The 25,234-nt window shown below is 46.3% G+C and overlaps 1 protein-coding gene across 2 annotated transcripts in view; it reads right to left on the reverse strand.

The window, feature by feature from the left end:
* LOC138570259 (zinc finger protein 268-like) overlaps positions 1–23,621 on the reverse strand; it is a 68,384-nt gene extending 44,763 nt beyond the window's left edge. The window contains exons 1-2 of one of the 2 annotated variants that reach the window (XM_069649023.1): positions 23,465–23,621; positions 22,995–23,056 (exon numbers count right to left, since the gene is read on the reverse strand). The gene's annotated coding sequence lies outside the window, so the exon portion shown is untranslated. The remainder of the gene's footprint in view (positions 1–22,994; positions 23,057–23,464) is intronic. The other variant, XM_069649022.1, reaches the window with a different exon arrangement.
* Positions 23,622–25,234: the final 1,613 nt, after the last annotated feature.

Raw genomic sequence — 25,234 nt, forward strand, 5'->3', positions numbered from 1 at the left:
TGCCAGACAGAAATGCATGCTGAGTGCCAATCCCATAACCAACACACAGCCAACACACATGGACCGTGCCCATATAATACATCGCACAAACCCCAATTCAACTGCATGCCTCCTGCCATGCAGCAAACGCCAAAATGCCCCCTCAGACTACCCTGTGTGACACACCTGTAGACATGAATGCATGATTAAATGAATAATGAACGATTAAATGAATAATGAACAGCACCATAGTATGCTTCTGGCATGTAACACCATCACTGATGCCCTGCATCTCTTCTACCCCCCAGGCACCGATGGAGAAGATGCCAGCCAAGACACCACCGCAAGGGCATCCACATCCTGCCAAAAGAAAAGGGCTACCGCCACAACCAACTCCGGGGCAGCCACGCAGCCCACACCTACAGCCAGTGTGCCTGACACAGTCGAGACCCAGCTGCCCACACCCACACCAGTGGAAAGGGAGTCCCTACAAGCACTGGCCACCACTGAAGATGACTTGGAGGAGAATGTGGACCAGGAGGGAGTCACGGAAGTGACATGTCGACCCAACATAAGCCCCGTGTCCACCCCCACGCCCCAAACTCAGCCCTCACCCACCTACAGCAGTGCTGATCCCTGCATGCATGATTCGGACCTGAGCCCCTTCCTGGAGGAGAGCACTGAAAATGCAGGCCCCATGAGTGGACCCCCCACCACTCCTGCTCCCACCAACACCCTCGAGTCACGTATGGCGAGGGAGGAGGCCCGACAGGAGTCGATGTTGGAGCTCCTGCGGCAATACATAGCAGATGGCGAGGACACCAGGTGGGAAATAGCCACTGCCATAGCAGGGACCACTGCCGCTATTACAGCCAACACGGCCGCAGTGAATGCGTCGGCAGTGCTGATGAGGGACTGTCTGGGGGCAATAACACAGGTACTAACATCCACCCTGCTGCACATGCAGCGGCCACAACTTGCAGCAGGCATGGAAATTGCCACCACACCTGCTTACTCAGTCCCCACCAGCCCTGTGCGTCCTACCAGAAGGAGTGCAAGGCACACTGAAATGCTGCCCCCGGACAGCAAAAAGTCCTGCAAGTAGTGTGGGCGGACAATGGGAGTGGGACACATGGTGTTGGGGGTGAATGGGAGCATTTGGGGGAGTTTATTGGGGGGTTTGGAGTTAAATGGGGGGGTTTGGGAGTTCACTGGGGGGTTTGGGAGTTCGCTGAGGGGTTTGGGGGTTCACTGGGGGGTTTGGGAGTGGGGGTTGTCACATATTAGCTGTTTGAACCAATGCACCCGTTGTGCGAAAAATCATTCAATGCCTGGACATTGTTCATTTCGTGTATATCCATTTGATGTATGACGGTGTTCAGTGCCCAACTCCCAACATTCCCTGTGAGCATGTCCACATGGATCCAGTGTGTCACCGACACATGTCTATCATAGTCCCTGTGGTTCAGAAGTATTCGTGAATCAGTGATTGGCGTACTGCATGGCCATCCTGTGCATCACGTACTGGCAGGGGTGCTGCTTCACCTCCGTCTCCGGCCTCATCATCCTCACCCGGTGGATGCATGCCAATGTCAGGTGGCAGTGGTACATTTCTCCGGACGCACATGTTGTGCAGCATGAGCCAGGCCATGGTGATCTTTGACACCTTCTCAGGCCTATAAAGGAGTGCTCCACCAGACCTGCTTAGGCAGCGGAACCGCGCCTTCAACAGACCAAAGGTCTGCTCAATCACAACACGGGTACAAGTGTGTACCCGATTGTACTCCTCTTCATGGCTGCTCTGCGGGTTCTGTACGGGGGTAATTAGCCACGGCTTCAAGGGATAGCCTCCATCACCTGCATGGGAGTACAAATAAGTGTGTGTCACTCTGAGCTGGCACCTTCAGGAAGCACAGTCATGGCCGCAGCTATTTGGTGTGGACATGCACATGTCCCTGTACGTATGCACAAATGTTATCTAGATGCATACTATACTGCTATGAGGTGTGGTAGTCAGGATGGTGTTCAATAGATAATGCAGGGTGAGATGATGCATGCTGAAGCGGATGTACTGTGGTTGTACAACAATGTTTAGCCTCCCAATTATGCTGCGTATTCTACACTGTGCATAGTCACACTAGCCAGATTGGCACAGTAGCGATCCTGTTTATTCATACATTGCTTGAAATGCACATGGTGGTCAGGTCGTGCGTCTCACATGTGGTCATTGATATGCGTTAATGGTCAGATGTGTGCCAATGATGTGTCATGTTGGGGTTGGGAGGTTCAGGTCAGGTGTCATTAGCTCTGAATGCATTCTACAAGCACCGTCCATTCCCACCCAGGTGGGGTATGCATCCCCCCCCCATTTCCACCCAGGTGGGGTATGCATCCCCCCCCCATTCCCCCCCAGGTGGGGCATGCATCCCCCACATCCCTACCCCATTGCACTGCCATGGCCCACTCAGGCAACTCACCGAGGAGCCAGGCACGTGGTCCAGCATGGCGCTCCATGTGACGGGGTAGCGTGGAGTTACGCAGCACCATGGCATCATGTGTTGATCCGGGAAATCGGGTGCAGCAATGTGTGATGATCTTGCTGGGGTCACATACCATCTGAACATTGATGGAGTGGTACTGCTTGCGATTGCGATACACCGCCTCTACGGCATGTGGGACTACCAATTCTACATGGGTGCAGTTCAGGGCACCAACACAATTGGGCATGCCTGCCAGTGCAAGGAAGCCTACTTTGGTGTTGGCCATCTCCTGGGAAGTCTGTGGTAGAGATATGTGTGCTAGCGTGCTTCAGGAGGGCATCCAGCACTGCATGAAAATAGTGGTTGTGAAATGCCATGCAGCTGGGCCACTGTGTGCTGGTAGGTGCCTGTGGCCAGGAAATGGAGCACAGACACCACCTTTAGTAGCGGGGGGTGGCAGTGCGTATTTCTATGAGGCTAGCAATGTTGTTGCCTATCATGTCCAATATGGTGGTGATGGTGTCCCAGTCCAACCGGTACAGGGTGTGGATCTGGTCAGGGGTTAGATAGAATGGACTGGGTCTGATGCAAGGGATTGGCGGCTGCCTACGAGGGACTACGAGGGACTACTGGCTGCATTGGGTATAATTGCTGGGCCTGTCTCACCCTCCTTCTCCTCCTGCGTCTCCTCTGTGCTGCCTGTTGTTGCTGCTGTCGTTTTTTTTTGTAGTTGCGGTTGTTGCTGTAGTTGTAGCAGTATAGGCATGTCCTCCAACGCCATGATTGCAACAGCTAGTGGTAGCATTTTGGTGTAGGAAGGGGTGTGGTGTGTGGGTGTACTCCTTTTATACTGGGCCAGACTCCATTGAGTCCACCTGTGGTGATTGTGTGCACCTGTGGCAGTTGGTTTGATTGCTGTTTGCGGGTGGTCCGTGATGCCTGTATGGCCGGCATCGTGCAGCCCCCGATTACCGCCTTAGGGATGCCGGTATTTGCATGTCCGTGTGGGTTGTGATGTCCTCCTATTACCCGCATGCTGGTATTTGCTCCCCGAAGGGGGCGCCTGTACGCGCACATGCCGGTATGAGGGGGCACGGTATGGCTGGTGCCGGTATTGGCGGGTTGTCGGGTTGCAATGCCCCAGACCGGTTAACGATGCCGCTATTACCATTCCGCCTTCCTTTTTTCATTAACGCCATTCTCATAATGAGGCCCAATAATTCAAATAATGAGTGGCCAGAATCTCCATAATAATAAAACAAAAAATGTGTAGTTTTATGTCATCTAAATCCTTCAGTTGCCTTCTTCAGCTGCTGCAAAAAGAGGGTGGAGGACTCCACATACCCTTTGGTTATCCAAGTCCAGATATACTGTACTCCTTTATGTGAAAATGCAAACACATTGGATCTGTCCTTATGTATTGGAACCGAGAAAATTGCTGAACATAAGTCAACTACCAAAAAACAGGTGGCGCCAGGGAATGTGTGGATGGTAGCCGAATTAGGTACCACAGGAAATGATGGGAATACTACAATATTCACAGCTGTTCAATCTTGAAAAAAATTGTAAGAATCGTGCCCAGGCTTTTTAACCAGCAAAATTAGAGTGTTACATGAAATACTGGTAGGGACAATAATTCCCTGACCAAAGGAGTATTCAATAACAGGGGTAATACCAGATTCAGGAGATATTGAGGGACATGAGGTAATCTCTTCAAAGGAGCTACTCTAATCTCAACTGGCTCAGCAATGTGAATGTATTCCACTATAAATCATGTGCTTCCACTTTAAATCAGGAAGCCGCCCGGACTCAGAAGGGCCGCTTCTTAGGGCCTGTCTGTGCCAGACACATCCCCATTCACAGCATCACTGGCGCGGAAGAGGGCTGGATCCCTCTCCCCCCAGGATCAGTGCATCGGTGCACGATAGAAGGAATCCTTGACTACTACTCTGATGCAGACGGCACCAACGAATGCGAAGTACACAGGACGTCAGATCCTGGTTTAATTTCATAGCTAAACCTCGCTCTGTGCCGCATTGCTTTGTTTTAGTGTACCATTTTCATTCTGCAACTGCATCCCTCTGCTTCTCATTGGAGCTGCTTTTCCAATTTACTTGGTTGCAGTTGCGAGATTCAAAACTCCGGCAATTTCAAAATGGCCGACGCAGTAACAAATCAAGATTGAGGCTTCCCACCTGACGCAGCCTCCACAGCTGATTGGCCACCCATCAGCATTTCACCCAATCTCGTGAACTGTCAGGCGGAAGCCAGCGTGACTCTGAAGGGCCACTCCTATGGGCCTATCTGTGCCAGGCACATCCCCATTCACTGCATCATTGGCGCAGAAGAGGGCCGCAGCCCTCTCCCCCCAGGATCGGCGCATCGGCGCAGGATATAAGGAATCCTCGACTACTACCCTGATGCAGATGGCACCAGCGAATGCTAAGTAGACAGGATGGTAGACCTGGTTTAATTTCACAGCTACCTCGCTATGTGCCACTGTGCTGTTTTTCAGTGTTCAACAAAATGGCTTGGTGCAGGTGATCGCGGCACCTTTTCAATTTAGCCACTTCCCTGGCTCTGTTGATCTGACAGGCCCCTTGGCATTAGCTGGCTCTGCGGCCCTCAGTAACCACCCTTGTGCCGTGCTGCCCCTTCTATTGACAAACACATGTAACCCTCCCCAACTCTTTAATCAGTCCCCGCCCCTTTAGGTGAATGCCAACATCGCGTCCTGTAGACTCTGCACCCGTAACATCATCAGCTTCCTCTCAAATGTCCTTTTTTTCTGTTACTGACATGCAATACAATGGGTTTCTACTTCCTGCATTTCTTCCAGCGGCATAGTCTGCCATCCAATATTCTGCCATTCAATACACTAATTCTTAAATTAAGAGTCCAGTAATTAATGAATTAGCTATAGCCTCCTGTGCAGTGTTTGTAATAGCAGGGTGTTGCATAAATATAAACCTTAGCCTTTCTAAGTAGTCTGCCAGGTTCTCTCCTTTAATCTGTTTACAGTTTCCTATTTTGGCCCAATCTGTTTTCTTGGACACATCTACACAATCGCAGTCACTATCTTTTCCCTTGCCTGAACCAATGCCCTGAATATTTACTTCTGGGTTATTCTGAAGTATGCCCTCTCTCGTGGAACCCACTGAGAGTTATATAATAATAAGAATAGCATGATCGCTCAGGTCGGTAGCAATATTTCACCCACTGGGATATTCTCTAACATGGCATCGTTTATGAAAATAAAGTCAATCCTACTCATATGCGTGTCGCTTGACCACGTGGGTGGTAAACCTCCACCAGATGGAATGAGGAGATTAACATCAAATTCCAAAAACAGGCCACACCAATCGTTCCCCTCCTTAAAAGAAGTATGATCATAACACTCTTCCTTAGAGGCCAGACAGTCTGTATTAAAATCCCCAACCACAATGATTTTACTCTTAGGAAATCAGGCCAACCGTTCTCTTAGGCAGTCCTTAACTGCCCTCATGAGTTTCAATGTGCAGCTGCCATCCGGGGAATCATAAAGAGTGATTAAAAGCGCAGGGTGTGTATCAAAGGGGGGGAATGACAAGGACCCACAAATTAGATTAGGGTGGAGCAAGCCACCCGAAAAAGGTTTCAAGCCAAAAGCAGCCTTGGCCCCCATACATCAACTGCCCTTAGGGCGACACGCGATAGGGGATTTAGAAAGATTGAACAACATGGTACACCCATCCAAGCCAAAGGTTCAGGTCAACCAGGTCTCCTGCAACAAGAAAATATTATCCTTCCTTAGCTTGGCTATCTCCTCCGGTTTAACCAGAAAGGTACTGTGTCCTCGAGTGTTCCTAGAAATCAAATTAAAGGTGTCACACTGTGAGGGCTTAAGTCATTGCTTAGTAGAAGAGATATTCAGCCAAATTCCTAACACACGTCCTTCTTGGCTCGGCACCTTTTTGAAGGAAAAATGCTGATGACCACTTTGGTGGCTCTTTGGTCTTAGATCATAGACATCCTGCATCATTAAATGGTTGGGAATGAAGCAGAGTGTCCGGTCAGCTTCTTATAATTATCTACTTCTACGGACTAACATTGTGGAAAGCAGCGGATAACTTGGTGTAAGCAATAAGGACCACTGAAATCGAGCGACGGAGAGGAGAAGTGTCTCTCTTCGCTTACTGTTGCTGTGACCAGAATGCTCCTCCTCCTGCTAATGCGCAGCGGCAGTCAAAACCTGGCTGCCTAGCAAAGCGTAGCGGAGTGAAGCTGAGTGTCCGGTGTTGGGCGTAGGCGGAGAAACAACAAGCCTTTGTAACAGATCTGAATGGTAAAATTCCCCAAAAACAATGTCGTTGGAACTTAATTTAAACGCCACAAAAATTGCACACTACGACACTCTGACCCTCCCACAAACACCAACTAATGATTTTGTGCGAGATATGATCTGTGAGGGGACCCCGCGGGCTGATTGTTCGATCCCAAAGTCCACGAAAACGGGCTTGACTGAAATTAATTTACATTTTCAAAGTATTTGCCCATTTACTGTGGATGTAAATATTGAAAGTTCTACTGCGTGTTACACAGACTCACTGGCTCTGCAGGTAACTGAGGTCCAATAAAGGCTGGACACACCACTGAAATCAAATACTGCTGACTGCAGCACTCAAATACTGGAGCCAGTTGATGCAGGACAATGTGCAGATAGGAAATCCAGTCTGGTGGTGACCCCACTGGACATAAACAAACAAGAGCACTTAAAGAGCTCAACTCAGCTCGAGGAACCCGAAACAGATAATCCGACTTTGGTGAACCTCGATGGAAGTCTGAGAGAAGGAAATCTTATAAATTCATCCACCGGGGCCCCTACGATGGTAAACTGCAATGAAGGCGTTGTTCCCCGTGAACATTTGAATGATAGAGAAACACACGTGGTGGAGGCTCCTATAGTTCTAAGGGAAACCACCTCAAAAACAATGGCAGATATGGCTATGAGCCTGACAAAAAGATATATTTTGAAAGGTCGCCCTCAACCCTTAGACCAAAGTAATTGGTAAAGAACATATGCAATGGAAACAACAAATTACTAATGGCAGAAGGGTCTGAGACCTATCACATATATCGGTCGAGAGGAAAAACATTTTGAAAGCACAAAAATCATCATTAACTCATGGCCCGGTGTCATCAAGCGCCTTCTTTGGACAAAAAGCAACACCAAAACAAAATGAAGCTTTGAGGTGTTTTCAATGTCATGACAAGGACAAATGGTGCAGAATATGGAAATCCCGGACGCACTATTACTGGAGAAATGCTTGTTGATGGAAAAATCTACTGAAAAGTTTGAAGTATCAACAAAAACGATGGGTAGTGGTCTGCTGCCTACTGCCCCGGGGATTAACACTTGGGAGCAAAAAAAAAATCAACCAACGCAAACACAGCAAGATGTTAGAATGCAAACCATTGATTACCTGGCGACAACGCCACCAAGGACTATGGAGCAACCCTCTAGCAACATTGAGGGGTGCATCAAGGACGACAAGGACCAAACATCGTCACAAAAAGATAGCTTTCTTATGGTGTCAACAATGACTGCAATCTTAGCGCCCTTTATAAAGTTACATGAGGATGCAAGTGACACCGTAAAAGATCATACTATGCTATTGGCCATGGTCCATTCAAAGACGATTTTCATTGAAGGCTTCATCATGGCTTTACAAAACAACATGAACAACAAATTTCCCAGCTCTTACAATCCATATTAGAGCCAATAATGAAGGAAAAGAGGGAAAGATGGAAATCCCTGAGAAAGGAAGATTGATCAGGGGGACTTGACAACCTTGCCGATCCAATTCAAGAAATAGCGGAGGAGCTGTATGGAAATGATAAGGCAAGAGTTCAACCACCAAGAGACGAGACTCCAACTATTGCAAGCTTGGAAAACACTAAAGAAGGATCCCAGAACATGATAACAGAACTGCCAACCACTGATGCATTATCAAAAGAAAGTAGCCCGGTGTCACCGGTATTAATGGCAACGCCAGCGGCTACAAGTAACCTTAAACTGGTGGATAAAAAGCAAGAGGCAACAACTGACGAAAAGCCTCCCAACCCCCCTCTAGTGCACATCTCAAAAAGAAAACAGGGCATTGACCCTGGGAATGGGAAACTAGCGAAGGACAGACGAGCATCCCAGAAAACAAAAAAAGCCATAAAGGAATCCATAATTACCACGAAGGAGCCCTGGCCCGCCGCTAGCGATAGACAACCAAAGCCAGTATTAAACGACTGCCAACTACCTAACAGCAATAAACCAACAAATGGATCAGCAAATACTCTCAATCTGGGGCACACACCGGGTCCTCAACTTACTGGGGAGCATGAGAGCAATGAATCTATGGAGCCTAAAATGTGTGAAATATTCTTTAAAATGGGAAAGGCTGCCCCAAGCAAACAACTGGCAGCAGCCATGAAGCCCGTTTTGAATACGCAACCTGAAAGAAGGCCACTTAATGGTGACGCAGACTGGGAAAAAAATAATAAAATCAAGCATCTCAGAGAGCGGGAAAATCAAATAGAATCCTTCATTAGAAATTTAACAGCGCCAAAAGAAGGTTCAGCGTTAAAAGTTATTAAACCAGCCGATAAAGAGAACAAAAAAAAAACTCATCCACCGAGGGAAAAAATATCCAACCGGAAGGACCAATATTGGTGGACCAATTGGACATAGATTTAATGGATTTATCCACCTATCCGATTTCAGAAGAAGACACATCAACGTCAGAAGCTGAAATGGTCTCTGAGGAGTTGTCTGATAACGGAAACCAACAAGATGAGACAGACGAGTCGTTCACTGAAGAAGACACTCAACTTGACCAACCAATAAGCAAAACACAGACATCCACCTTCAAACTAAAAACACAAAAAATTTGGTCAAGACAAAAAAAAGGGAAACAACAGACGAAAAGTCACCCAAGGGAACCAATGTTAATGGGTAAGGAAGTCCAGAGACTTCAAATCGATGAGGCAACCGGATTCATGATAAATGAGCCTATCAATAAAGGATATACTCCACCATCGAATGCAGGGGCTTTACCTACTAAACATATTTCCAATGGCTTAAACCAGGAGGACAATGCCAACACAAAAAAGCAACAAAACAATGGCAACGAAGAACGGCCCTGTAACACGCAGGGATCCTTTGGTTTCCCGTAAAAGCCACCAGAGAGGGAAGAGGACTATCTCTGGAAAGAATTTTACACCTAAATGATGGTCTGATCCTAAATCGCGCCAATGTGATGAGACTATTGCATCGCATTCCTGCCCTCAGTTTCATTAACTTAAATGACCTTGCTCTAGTAGAATTCCCTGATAAGAAACACGTGGATACAGTGCAAGTTCACATTGCCTCACACATTGTCCATCAACTCCTTCTGGCGGAAATGTCTACTCTGCGCGCTATGGGCTTTGACTTAAGTGAAAAAACTCAACCACTAATCACGAAATCAGGGAAAGACCCCTTGGAACACAAAATCTCAATTCCAAGAGGTCTATGACACTCATAAGAAATCTGTGTTCTAGAATCACCAAAAGGTGGTAGCAGACGGAAACCAGGCAAAATGGAAATGGCTGCCCAATTTAGTGGCTGAAAGAATGAAAGAGCAATAACGCCTGTGGGAGGTTCCTAAAAAAGACTGGTCACTGATAACATGGAACACAAGAGGATTCAGCCATTTGCTAACAAAAAACGAATTTAGAAATGAGGGGGCGGAAGTCACATGCCTGCAAGAAACGTGGTTAAGACAAAGTCCGCTAATAGAAGGTTACTGTGTTTTTACAAACCCTGCAGTGAAAGGTCGCAAAGTAACACATTACAAATGACCTAAATTGGGACGCTGCTGGATTGCCTTCCGCTTATATCAAATTTATTTATTATACCAAAAGCACCTGATGCCAGACGACACCAGATATTAATTCTAATTAACATCTATTGGACCCCGGGAAAAGAAAAACACCCTCCCAACGGACATTCTGTGGCTAATTGATTGGCAGAGAGAAAAATTGCCTGATCCCTTTCTAATAATTGTCAGAGATCTAAACTGCACATGTATAGATAAAAAAAACAACATACTAATGGATGAAATAACGAACATGACGTTCAAACAGAAACGGGGAGTAGCATGGAAAATCGCAATGCAATCGCAAGATTGCATAATCCTAAATGGAATTACATTTGGAGACATACCAGCAAATCCTACTTGGCAAGGAAGAAAATCGACAGCAATTTTATACTACATCTCTGTCTCATCTAATATGTCAAACTTCATTAAAAAACTAGAAGTTATACCAACGGAGTCTAGTGACCATAATCCGGTCATGTTAACCTGCTCCAACCTTGCACCCAACAAACCAAACCATCAAGTATACTATCCTCATGAGCTGTATATCAATCCAGGCAGAAATAGGCTAAAAATTCAAACCTCTAAAATTCCAGACTTGAACGACAATTTATTGAACACAATTTCACAATTACATCAGCAAACACCCTTGCAAACGATTGACTATGTGCCCCTACTTAAAAAATGTTAAACCACTCTTAAAACAGGATGCAACGAGCTGACAATGTCACATCGGCATGAATACGATTGTGATTAAAAAAAGAGAACTAAGGAAAAATCTTTGACAACTCTATAAAACAAACATAACACCTACGGCAACGGAGTGCCGTAAAATTAAACAAAAATATCATAATTGATTGTCAATGCACAAAAAATCAATGTTAAATCAAAAACTTACTCAAAGTCAGAAACTTGAAAAATAATGACTTGAGATTCTGCGTGTCCTTCATAGACCTGTCTAAGGCTTTTGATACAGTTAAAAGACCAGACCTATGGAAGAAATTCACCTATTGGAACTGCCCCGAAGTGGTCCTCGAGAACATCAAAGATCTTCACGAAGACACCTCAATTAAAGTGAGACTGAAAAAACAAGGCCTACTTTCAGAGAACATAGCTACCAACATTGGGTTGAAACAAGGATGCCCGTAAGCGCCTGAACTATACAATCTTTTTATATCTGATATTGATGAAGCTTTCTCAGAAGTAAGAACCTTTCCGCCTAAGATAGCGGGAATACCAGTTGGAAGGCCAATATACACCGACAATATAGTGCTGATCGATCAGACGCCCCTAGGGTTGCAACACCAGCTGACAGCTCTTCAGACCTATGTGGATGCCAATAACATAACAATCAATCCAGACAAATCAAGAATTCTGAGATTCTCAGCAGAAAAAAGGAGACAAAGAAATTTGGATGGATGTTAAAAAGCAAGAAAATCCTAGAAGTAACGTCTTTTACCTATTTGGGCATCTGTATCAATAACGACAGAAAAGAGGCCCCGAGAATTGACCTTAGAAATAAAACAAAAAACTTGGTGAGTCAAGCCAACATTTTGTTAAGACGACTGCAGATTCTCCATGGCCCCGTTGGTGTAATTTTACAGAGCAAAGGTTGTATCAATCTTAACGTACGGAGAAGAAACTTCCTTCCTGTTACCGCCTAAAATGTGGCCACTATTGGAAGGAATATTTTGGAGGACGGTAGTTCAATTGCCTAAAACCTACCCTATCCAAATAATTCGAAAAGAACTGGCTCTAACATCGCTGAAAGCAATTGCAGAGTGGAAAGTTATTTCCTTCTATCGTAAATGTCTGGAAAATTTGTCGTCGGGCAGATTCAAAGCCCTGAAAAAAGCTATCAAAGATCATACAGAGCCGACACTCTCAGAATGGGAAAAAACTTGTAATGCTATCTTAGTAAATATGAATGAAACAGAAGACTCTTTATCGAAAGACCTGGATCTGGTAAAGAAAAAGATGTTTACATATATTTGGATTGCTACCCATGAGGAAATATCCAAATATCATGGATATAAAGACTTCTGGGCTAACCCCTATAAACGAAATAGATTGCCTTAATATCTGAGTCTCTTTCCAAACTGGTTTTTTAGGACTACCTATTTACGATTTCGTCTGAACCTCCTACCTTGCAGAGACAACCTCTATAGGAGAAGCGACAAAAATGAGCCTAAGCATTGCAGATTGTGCAAAGACTTAGATGTAGTAGAATCCTGAAACATCTGACACTGGACTGTCCGGCGCTCACAAATGAAAGACATCTATACTTGGGTGAAATTTGGAAAGACTACCGCTTGAGAGAGATTCATATCTGGTGGAGAATTCTTCTTGAAGGAGTGAAAATGCGTATCAACCTAGCAGCGGCAAAATTCATATTGTCGATCTTTAAGAAAATTGAAAATGTGCCTATGAGAGACATAAGGGAACAATCAACTGTAGAGCTCTAAAAGCTCCAAATGTGCCTTTCCAGTAGAGGCTCAAAAGCATTGAGGTCGAAGAAAAACACTCAACGGATTCAGGCTAGTTTTGTGCTCTTTCAGCTGAACTATAACAATGGAGATCAGTTGATATTAATGTACTGAATCTGACCTTTTGAATGGTTTTATTTTTCTTTTGTAATGCTTTTTTTTACTCTAACTGTACGAAATTAGAGCTATATAACAACACAATAGCCAAAGGTTTTCATTTTTGTATACCAAAGTGCTTTTAAAAATTTCAAAAATTGTTGGAAAGTAGCCACTTCAAATCCCAGACGAACCAGCTCCTCTGCGTGGCTGCAGATCAATTCAGCAGATTCCGGCGTAGACATTGTTGCTAACACCCAATTGGTGGCACTTCAAATCAGTGGTAGCTCCAGGGAAGCTATGTCAGAAAATGTTAGCTTTGCTAATTCAGGAATAAGATCAAACAACTGGAGAAGCCATGTGCGATTAAGCAATGGGCTCGAGTACATAGGTTGTTTCTCCACGGTTTTTACAAACCTCAAATCAGACAGAAGATTGTCAAGTAGTTCAGCTTGCACTGATGCTGCTTTGCGCTGTTGGCGATGTTCCACACGAGCCAACCAGTGCTGCAAGCTATTCTCAGTGCTGTTATTAGAATGCTCCCTATACGGGGCCTGGGGCTGAGATTCATGTTGGGACAGCTGAATTTGTTGATCAAAACTCGTCACCCTCCTTTGTTCTTGGATCCAACCAGCCTCAGAAACGTATGTCTGTCTGGCCCTGCTAGTCAAAACTTGGCTAGGGTCATTAGGTGAGACCAGCTCTATGCCATCACTATTTCGTTTGTTTGCTGTTAATAGGCGAGTAAAAGGGATCTCAGAACGCATAGTTTTACTACAGTTGTTCGTTTTTGCATTATCATGGGGAGCTTTCACAGGCGGCCTTGGCGGCTGATGACCCTTCTTATCTTCCCCTTTTGGAACCTTAGCCCCTCCATCGAGAGGACCACATAGCCGAACCTGCCTTGGAGAACCCTCTCCTGTGTCCCTTATGATGGTATAAAAGCCTGAAACTGATGGTTGGAAAGATGGACAATTCAGCCAGTTAATAAGGGCAGGGGATTATTGACTTGGCAGCGGACGCCCCACACAAGAAGTGGAGGGATGGGTATTGAGGTCATTAATGTGAATCAGGTCTGGTGGGCTATTTAACAGACATTTCTGTGCATAATGCTTCAAGGGCGTGGCAGCAGGACGGGCCACAATATTAACTGTGTCTTTGCCACTATTTGTCGTTGCATCAAGATGACGTAGTTTGGGCCCCCCAGATTTTACAAAAGACAGCTTGCTTTAGTAGTTGGTTTAACCAACGCTGTGGTTCTAGCCGGGGCTTGGCTACCCATTTTAGTAGGTGCCAAGCTCTGTTTCTGTAGTGATTCTTCACTAACAATGACCCACTGCATGATTATTTCTAAGAGCGAGGTTGTGTGTGATTATCGGCCAGCTTTGTGACTAATAGCATTAAGGATTCCAGTTTGGCTTCCATGGACTGTATGGTCTGAAGAACTTCGTCCTTGTACTTACCAGTGTCCCGCACCACACTAGCTGATGTAAATGAGCCAACATCTGAGTCATCATTAACACTGCTAAGAGTACTTCCAAAAGTATCCAGGTCAGGGGTTTCAGACAGGTTAGTGGCTTGAGTGAGTGCTTGCGCCAGGACCTCTAAACCTAATGATTTCCTTCGAAAATGTTCACAAAGGTTTAAAAGGGAACCATTGTTGTCTATTGTGAAGGAGGCTGGGTCACTGCGTCAATAGGGACCCTTTGTGGACCAGCGACTGGGGACTGGACAGTCAAAGAATCTTTGGATGCTGCAGGGGTGGCCAGTACTTTGGAGAAGTAGTCTTTAATTTTAGGTTAGGTTCCCATCCCTATCATGTCCTTTTTCCCTCCTTTGCACATGGTGGTCCAATTTTTCCCCGTGCTTGTAGTGGTGGACTGTGACCCCTCTTCCCCCTAAGCGCCAACTTGCTTCTCAGGCACTATCTAGTTTTTCTTGTGGCCATCTAAGATCACAGGGAGGAAGTAGGGGGCTACACAGGAGTAAAATAAAGGGCGTTGGGTAATAGGCAGTAAAGAGCAAAAGCGGCACTGGGCAACCTCTTGTATTTGAAAACATAGATCTGTAGCTTAAGCGGTCTGAACACCCACGTGCTTGCGCTCTTTGCCGTGGTTTAACAAAGGGTCAGTCCGTAATAAAGCGTTGCCAGTAAAAAGTATCTGAGAAGTGAATCCACAGTCAAAAATGTTACCTATTTAGCCGATAGTTAGGGAGCAGCGGCCAACCCAATTCACTCACCCAGGCTGTGACAGGCTATGGACGTGACTTCTTGTGTCCACACTCCTGCCACACATGCCCGTGATGTGATTAGTTCTCAGCAGCACACATAGTGTTGGGTAGCTCATAGCCACACACTGAGCAGCCTCTGCACAGTCTCTCGCCCAGGTTTGTCAGAACCAACACCCCATCCGCGGGGTACGGAATGTACTCACCATGGGAGTTCCGCTGGTTACAAGACAGAGCCGGGTTAGACCATGTCGGGCCGGGCTAGCATAGCCTTTGTAGAGCCTTTGAGGAGTCTTTTCTTGCTGCCACCTCTCCCTCTCTCACCTCTGGAGCCACCACCGGCCCCCACAAGCAGTCAGGTAGACAGGGTGGGCAGGCAGTCGTCAACTCGGCTCTTAAAGTGCTTTTTTGGGAGCCTCAGGAGCCTGGGGGGACTCAGAGCTCTCCACACACATTTACGTGCCTGGACTAGGAAAAGCGCTAGAGGAAAGGACCTAGGATTGCCTGTCAAGCCGCCCTGCGCCTGCTCGGAAGGAAAGGAAAGATAGAACTAAAAAAACAGCCCCTTATGACAGACCTATGAGGGAATTACAAGCATAATAAAAACGAATCCATAAATCTTGGGGCACAGGTAAGTATAATCAAACTCAAACTTAGTGGTAGAATGAAGCACAGTAAATAGGCCCAAAAAGCCTGCTTCTTCTTTAAACGTGCATTTTGTTTGTGACACAAGCCACTGCAGCCGGTTCATTAGTAAAGAGCATGCGATCCCTGGCCAAGCGTGAGGAGAAGTACACAGAAGTCAACTAATTAGAGCGTACAGGGTCTTCCAGTGAAAGAGGAATAAATGACCATTTTATAATTCAAAATCATTTATGAAATGTGATTTTCTAGTGAAGCCGGCAAGACACACAGCAGTTTCAAATCGCCTGCAGACCATTTTCCCTGGGAAGAGGGTTAGAATGTTCGCATTATGCAGCAATTATTTAACAGCATGTCCATGGGTTAAGGCTCTGACGGGTGTCATGATGGGTAGCCGTTCCCATGAGGGTCAGGAAGAGCTGACCAGGGCAGAATAATAAAGTTCTGCTGATTGAAACACAATCATATAATTTTGTGCTGTGGGAATTGGGGGTGGATTGTGATGTCACATTATTGTAATTGAGGGTGGTGTGGGAAGGTTCAAAGACCCAATAATCAATCAAAATGTAAGGAGTTCTATAGGAGTAGAAAATGCAAGGAACAATCATTCCAGTGTGTGGAGATGTTGCTAATTATTTAGCTTTCTATAAGAGTTTTAATTTCGAGGGGCGGTCCTTTCACAGCGCCTTTTCATGCAGTTGTGTTCCGCGTTCTGTTTGAATTTGCTGTCCCAGCTGCATCTGGCGCCCTGAATAAAATTGCATTACTGCTTGCACCGGCATACACTCCTTTTTGACTACTTTTGTAATTTATGGTGAGTTCTACGAGACGACCCCTGACACATCTTTGGAGGCCCCAGTGAGATATCTATGCCATTCAACCGAGGCGTGAAGAATTGCTTCCGTGCTCCCGGAGGAGTGCGTGGAAGCATCCGTTGGCCGGTATTAAGAGCACCAGAGAGGTCTGAGGAGGGCACTTCCTAAAGGTAAACCAGGTCCGCTGCTGCCTTCACTCAGACCGAAAGAACAGGCCTTTAAAGGGAGACTTCGATGGAGAATCTCATAAAAAGATACGCAAATGTATCCATGCATGAAAGTGCCAGCGGTGGGAGGGACTCTGGTGTATAGGAAGCTCCCACATTAGTGGTGAAGAGGGTGATTGGCCATGCTAGTATTAGATATTAGGTCTGCTGTTACGATAGGGAGCAGGTAGATGGTGGCACATCTGCGCTACAGCAGAGGGTTGCGTAGTAAGTGGCAGACCTTGCTAGAGTGACGCGCAGAGCAGGCAAATGGTATAGTTGCAACATTGCTTTTTCCTTGGGGAAGAGTTTATTTGGGTATATGCGCGCACATGTTTCTTAGTAGCAGCAGTTTGTTTCAAGTGTTGCGAAACATGTTCGTATTGTTCGTTTTATGTGGCTGTGGAAGGGGTGGAAGAGCCAGAGCCAAATGAATGTGTAAATAGTGCAAATCCACGTAGCGCGAGTTGTTGATACAGTTAAGCAAGGGAGAAGATTAACATCTTTTTCTAACTCACTAATAAATGGCTGTGTTAAGGTGGCGGGCCGGTAGAAAACGCCACTTCTATACTAATACCATTTAACAAGGTGAGCCTATGGAGCCTATGGAGAAGACCATTGGGTTTAAGTGGTGAGTGAGAGATGTGAAAGGGTGGGGCCTGTGGAGAAGGCCAGAATGGACGAAAATAGGGTGATCGAGCAAAGTGGTAACTTTAAACATTGAGTGAGTGGGGTTGTTTTAAGAAAGAGTTACATTTTTTATACGTTTTTGTTTCGTAAAGGGGAGGACGATTGTAGGAGAGAAGAATATTTTAATAAGAAATAAATAAGGCAGAGGCAATGATGTCCTACTGGATGGATGCCGCATTTAACCATATGTGTAGGAAGTTGTCCCAATACTGCCATAAAATATTGAGATGGTGCAGGACACAGTGGACAACTGTATTATGCCACACATAATGAAGCTAAACTCAAAAAGAGATAGGGCATTCTGGCGCTTTGGAAATGATACGAAGACAAAGAGAAAGAAACGGAGAAAGGGAAAGAGGAGGAAGAGCATGGAAGTGCACCACCACTCTATACAATATACACCTTATTAAAACCAGCTGCGGGGTATACAAATCCTAAATGAGACTATCAAGACAAGAAAGCAACACACAATAAGCAGCAAAAACTTGACAGCGTGTTTAAGGACTCATCAAATTTAAAATCGACAAGTGGGGACGGGACCCAAACCATAGTGAAACTGACACGGCAGACAAAGGGCACACCATATCGGACTGGGAAGACAGCGCTAACAGCCATCAGGGGAGGAGAAAAGCGGTTGCAAAAAGAACACAATGCGGAAATAAACACAAATGCCCCTTTTATAGAAAGCAAGGGGCGATGTTCATTACATACGGTGGTAGACAATGGGCAGGGATAATCTAGTTTACAGTTTACCTTGGGTGATGGCGGGGCGAGCAAGTGGATTTAAGTTTTTGAGAATGAGACAGCAGGAATACCATTGGCCATAGGAGATAGAAAATGATTGTTGGCAGTACTGTTCGGGGAGAGAAGTGACAAAATATTGCTGCAGGCCAGATACTCCGAGGTAAAATTAAGCTCTAATATACATGATGGAGCGCCCTTCAACAATTATTGAGCACATGTTTGGAAGGCTTTGAGGGAGCACTATCCAGACAGGTCAGACATGGGTTCTATACTGGCTTATACTGGCAGTAGCCTCTCTATTCTAAACCTGTACACAAGCAAGTTATAAGAATCAAGGGGGTAACAAGTCTTTGCAGTGTACAGAAATGCAGGACAGAGCTGTGAAAGTTTGCACTGAGAAGGGAACCCTACTTCCACCTACCAAAGTGGTCATACATAAATATATGCCCCCATGACATTTAGGCACATTCATGTAGTCCTCATAATTAGCATGTGCTCTGCCTGATCTAGAGCCAGGGTGTGAGTGGCTCTAAACAGCTGCACCATTGCAACTCCTTCCCGACAGATCCAGGCAGAGTGGGACCCTGGGAAATGTATTCATGGTAACAGAAGAAGCCACTCTGCTCCCACCCCTCAGGCATTGAGCCTAACTGCCCTCAGGGCACCACCACCAGATTAGATAAGCGAAAAAGCCTTCGATTGGTCTGTACTCACAGATCTGGGTGGTGCCTGCAGGGGAGGCTGAATAAATTATATAAAATCTCTTCGCCTACGGTAAGTGAGACACCTCTACTTGAGAGTCCGAGGACAGTTCCCCTTTAGGCACTGAGTGAGAAAGGAGAGACAGGGCTGATGTGAGGCTGTGTTGCTGAACGACACTGGAATTGTGTTGTCAAAATGAGCATTTCTGCCCTTCTACGTGCTTCCATTTTGAAGGTGCAGTTTTGTGGGTATGGGGCAGCTGTGCATTATATTTACAGAAATATAATTTAACAACATTATCCCGTCAGCGCCTCAGCCTGTAACCGGCTGTCACTCATTCCAATAGTAGATTCCATTCTAGGATTTGCCTTGTGCAGCAAAATATGTCCAGGCCCCCTCATTTGAATAGAAACTGTGATGGGCAATATGCACAGTTTCGTTATTATCATAATATGTGCATAAACAATAAGGAGTATATCCTGTTTTTATCTTTTTTTTTATAGTGCACCCTACCTCAGGCAGATGGATTCCACATTAATGAAGCTGGTACTATTATTCAGTCTGCTTTTAGACACTTGACTGCAAACTTTCTCATCCCCACTTGACACACTCATAACTAGTAATATTTGCCTCATCACCCCTCGCCCTTCCTCCCCGGATGGCCACATCTTAGGATTTTAAATACCTCTCATAGCACGTCATGCAGAGCTATACCCGCAGTATCATTGATTCCCGCTCCTGTTAGCAGCACTATCTGCAGGGCGCGAGCTGTGCTGACTTCACACAGACCTAGTTACATTTCATGGACCACATCTCTGTTTGGTCAGACTCCTCATTCTATACTACCACACATATCACGCAGAGCTATACCCACAGTATCATTGAGTCATGCTCCTGTTGGCAGCAGCATCTGCAGGGCGCAAGCCATGATGACTTCACACAGACCTAGTTACATTTCATGGACCACATCTCTGTTTGGTCAGACTCCTCATTCTATACTACCACACATGTCATGCAGAGCTATACCCACAGCATCATTGAGTCATGCTCCTGTTGGCAGCAGCATCTGCAGGGCGCAAGCTATGATGACTTCACACAGACCTAAACGCATTTGATGGAACCACATCTCTGTTTGGTCAGACTCCTCATTCTATACCACCACACACATGTCATGCAGAGCTATACCCGCAGAATCATTGAGTCATGCTCCTGTTAGCAGCAATATCTAGAGTGCGTGAGCCGTGATGACTTCACTCAGACCTAGGCGCAGTTGATGGAGCCACATAGTGAAACTTTGCTAAAAGGGCAATAAGCTGGAAAGTGCTTCAAAATGCCTCTTCTTTGGAAATGCACAGAGGAATAGACGATAGCCAGTAGTCGGTCTTAGCCTCTGAAATGACTGCAAGTGTGTCATTATTTACCGTAATCGGAGACAGGAAGTGCATCAATAACAAATACAAATGCTGACATGGCCATTTAATATTCCTATCACCAGACTTGTTATTTGTTCACGAAAGGAGTCAAATTGGCATGCCATTGTCCTTGACAGGTAATTCTTCACAAGCCTACCGTGCATGAACACATCAGACAAAGGGGCTTCCCTTTCATGCACCCTATGCCATGACCACTCATGAGTTAGCAGCTACATGGAGAATGCAGGAATGTCATACTTCCAAACTCCATACCCCACTTCCTATAAACTCTTCCTCATGCTCTAAATTCCCTTCCAGAACGCTCACCCTTCCAGACCTAGACACAAAATACAACACTCACTCATCATCGAAACTGGACCATCTAGCCAGCCTATGGCGGGCCACGTGTCAAGATGTGCGCTGAAGCCCTTGCACCTACCAGTTCAATTACTCCTTCGCCTCCTGCGCAATTCCCATCAAAGAGGCCTGGGTCACCCCACTCATCAAAAAGCCCTCACTGGATCCCTCCATCCGCACTAACTACCGGGCCATCACAACCGTGCCCTATCTCCTCAAAATCCTTGACTGCCCTGCATACCTCCAACTGCATTCCCATCTGGAATCCAACAATCTACTCGGAACACGCCAATCCAGCTTCAGACCCAGACACAGTACGGAGACTCCCCTCATTGATCTTAAAATTCAACTGGACAACATACGGGATACGTGCGAGATCCTCACTCTCCTTCTTCTCGATCTCTCTGCCGCCTACGACTTGGTAGACCACAACCTCCTATGCCATCACCCCAGCTCCCTCCTCAGCCTCACCCCTGATGCTGCCAGTTTGATCAAGTCCTTCCTGAGTGAACGCTCCTCCAGAATCTTCAGTGACTCTGCTGCTGCAGACCCCATCCCTGTCTCATATGGCGTAACCCAAAGATCCTGTCTGTCGCCCACTCTATACAATATGTATACCACGCCCCCATTCGACCACCTAGACGATCTGAACATCCCTTACACAAACTTCGGTGATTACACTCAAGTCCTCCTCAAACTCTCAGGCAATCACAGCCTTGACTCAGCCAATATCAACCGTGTCTATAGCATTATTCAGGCCTGGATGGCAAACCTCCATCTCTGCCTACATGATGACAAAACACCACTCCTCACTGTCGGCTCCTCTCACCACCTTAAGCTCCTTGACCCCTCCTTGTCCTCCTTTTCTATTGATGACAATTTAATTCCTGTCTCCAAGCATGTAAAAACTCTTGGTGTTTACCTTGATGCTGAGCTATCCATGCATAAACACGTCAACGCCCTTGCCTCCTCTGTAACCTACTCAACTAAACTCATTAACTCCAACAGGAAATACCTCTCCCCTGAAAACTGCCTTACTCTAGCCAGAGCCACCATTGGGAGCAAGTAGACTACTGCAATGCCATCCTAACCGGAACCTCAGCCAAAAACCTAACTAAGCTCCAAAACTGCTGCAGAACAAAACACTCTGGGCGGTTTGGGTCCTAAAACGCTCAGACCACATTTTGCAATCCAGACGAGAGGCCCACTGGCTACCCATCAAGGCATACATCGATTTCAAAATCCTCTCCATCACACACCGGCCTTACCTTAAATATCAAACCACACCATCTACGCTCCTCCTCCACCCTATCATTGACCACTGCCTGATTCAACAGGAAAAGAGCTGGCACAGCAATCTTCCCTGTCACTGCCCCCTGGGACTGCTTGCGCCCCTCACTACAATAAGAACCGCCCAACCCCCATTCCATAAAAAAACTGAAAACTGCCTTATTCAACAAAAATGTATGAACTGCCTCCCTTCACTCTTGACATTGTCTGTGTTCCCCCATACCAATGTATCGTAACAGTATATTGTAACCTGTAACAATGTAATTCTAGCGCCATGATACCACAGCGTCTTTGCCGCTATCAACAAATGTAATAAATAAATAACCATTCTCCCCAGGTGGAAGGACAAATCCTGACTCTACTTGCATGTACCAAAGTGCCTATTCAATTCTCCTGTGCAGCTCCACTCCTCCAAGCGCTTCAGCAAAGCATTGCGATCCAGAATCTAGGATCCTTATGCATGCTTTACAATTCACCAAAATAAATGACTAAACCTTTTGGGGGGGGCCAATTCTTTGGGGTCCAACCAAACACATGGCCAACTAATTCCAAGAGGACGGCACATACGATGGTATTAACATAGGTGTATTTTAGGAGGGCACTTGAACCGCCACTGGGTTATATATGTGCTGCAGGCAGATACATGGTCATTTTTTCAGAACGCAGTCATACTTATGCTATGATTTTCAGAAGGATGAAAGTCTGAATGAACCGGAATGATTTTGAACCAGTGGCCATCCGCAGATCCCACTAGGGGATGCCTTATTCCACAAACCAACGGAGCAGGGATCTGGTTCAGGGATCGACGGGACATGGACACTACTTCCAGGAAGAATCACTGGTGTGTTGGGTGGAGAATGGAGAAGAGAGGAGAGAATGGGACAATAAGGGTCCTGGACTGCAGGGTGGGAGACAGGCTACCTCAGAAGAGAAGTGTGTGTGCAGAGAGACATAGACAAACTGTTGCAGTTATTTACCTTGTGCAGTCTGTGCTTCTTACTGTTTGCTGAATAAGATGACAACAATACTTTTTTCAGGGCTGGAAAAAAGCAGACATTATTAGATTATTAATTAATCCGCAATAAAAATGTTCTACAAGCACTTACAAGACATCCAGAGCAGATGTATACATGGAAATATTCAAAGAGCGAGCTGCCCACCTCCACCGCCCGCCATACACCACCCCCCTTCCCATACACATGCGAAAGGATTATCAGAAAGTGTACGAAGGAAAAGCAGAGACAATTTGACATGTGCCCTAAAAAGAATACTCCATTCTCAATGCAAGAGAGTGTGGAATATCCATGTTCATGCACCTATATAGAATTAGGCAGGAAATATTCCTTCATAGTGTGTGCTGTTCACATTACAAAAGGTAGCATTTGAGATGTAAACGCGGAATAGCGGGTAGGCGTTTCGAAGAGCTGACAAAAAGGATCCTACCCACCCCTCAGAACCTCGTAGAGGGACTGCAGGTGTCCAAGCTACCGGCTGCCATTGCCAGGCAGCAGAACTGATCAAAGCACGTGCTGTGCCTAGGCAGGAAGCAGCGGAGCATGCGCAGAAAAATGGCAGCGCACGCGCAGGAAAGGGAGGTGAGACAAGCATGCCCACATTAGGGAGGTGAGACAAGCATGCGCACAAAAGGGAGACGAGGCCAGGCATGCGCAGAAAAAGGGAGCGCAGAAGAGCATGCGCACAAGAGGCAGGGTAATCAGAGCATGCGCAAAGCGAGAAATAGAGCCAAGCACGCGCACAAAAGAGGTTAGTCAGAGCATGCGCACAAGAGAGGCAAGGTGCGCATGGACGAGAACGGGAAAATCTGCAGAGCATGCGCACAAGAGGAAGGATAAGCAGAGACGCAATGCGCACGAAAGAGAAGCTAGGCCCCGCAGGCGCTGAAAAGAGAAATTAAGCAGAGCATGCGCACAAGAGATGCCGGAGAGAGCATGCGCACAAAAGGGAGACAGGACAGAGCCTTCGGGGGAAGGAGGATGGTTGATACTAGTTCCCATCCGAGAAACGGACCATCGGTTGTTAGGGCCATTTCTCAGATGGGAAATAGCTGCTTCAGTGTGAGTGAGCTAGTTCCCATTAGAGAAATGGCCCTTTTTTGCCCCCTAGTGGCTAAGTCCTGCATAATAATGGGAACTAGCCCACTCACAAAGAGAAGGCTAGTTCCCATTAGACAAATGGCCCTTTTTGCTCCCCTAGTGGCCAAGTCCTGCATAATAATGGGAACTAGCCCACTCACACAGAGAAGGCTAGTTCCCATTAGAGAAATGGCCCTTTTGCCCCTAGTGGCCAAGTCCTGCATAATAATGGGAACTAGCCTACTCAAACTGAGAAGGCTAGTTCCCATTAGAGAAATGGCCCTTTTTGCTCCCCTAGTGGCCAAGTCCTGCATACTAATGCGAACTAGCCTACTCACACTGAGAAGGCTAGTTCCCATTAGAGAAATGGCCCTTTTTGCCCCTAGTGGCCAAGTTCTGCATAATAATGGGAACTAGCCCACTCACACAGAGAAAGCTAGTTCCCATTAGACAAATGGCCCTTTTTGCTCCCCTAGTGGCCAAGTCCTGCATAATAATGGGAACTAGCCCACTCACACAGACAAGGCTAGTTCCCATTAGAGAAATGGCCCTTTTTGCCCCTAGTGGCCAAGTCCTGCTATTTCCCATTAGAGAAGTGGCCCTTTTTGGCCCTAGTGGCCAAGTCCTGCATAATAATGGGAACTAGCCTACTCACACTGAGAAGGCTAGTTCCCATTAGAAAAATGGCCCTTTTTGCCCCTAGTGGCCAAGTCCTGCATAATAGTGGGAACTAGCCCACTCACACTGAAGCAGCTATTTCCCATTAGAGAAAGGGCCCTCCGACCTGGAAAGGCAAAAAGGTCCTCTCGGCTAATGGGAACTAGCCCACTCACACTGAAGCAGCTATTTCCCATTAGAGAAGCGGCCCTCCGACCTGCAGAGGCAGAAAGGTCCTCTCGTCTAATGGGAACTAGGCCACTCACACTGAAGCAGCTATTTCCCATTAGAGAAGCGGCCCTCCGACCTGCAGAGGCAGAAAGGTCCTCTCGGCTAATGGGAACTAGCCCACTCAGACTGAAGCAGCTATTTCCCATTAGAGAAAGGGCCCTCCGACCTGGAAAGGCAGAAAGGTCCTCTCGGCTAATGGGAACGAGCCCACTCACACTGAAGCAGCTATTTCCCAT

Source organism: Ambystoma mexicanum, chromosome 2q (assembly GCF_040938575.1).
Source record: "Ambystoma mexicanum isolate Mex_15411 chromosome 2q, UKY_AmexF1_1, whole genome shotgun sequence".
Taxonomy (NCBI): Eukaryota; Metazoa; Chordata; class Amphibia; order Caudata; family Ambystomatidae; genus Ambystoma; species Ambystoma mexicanum.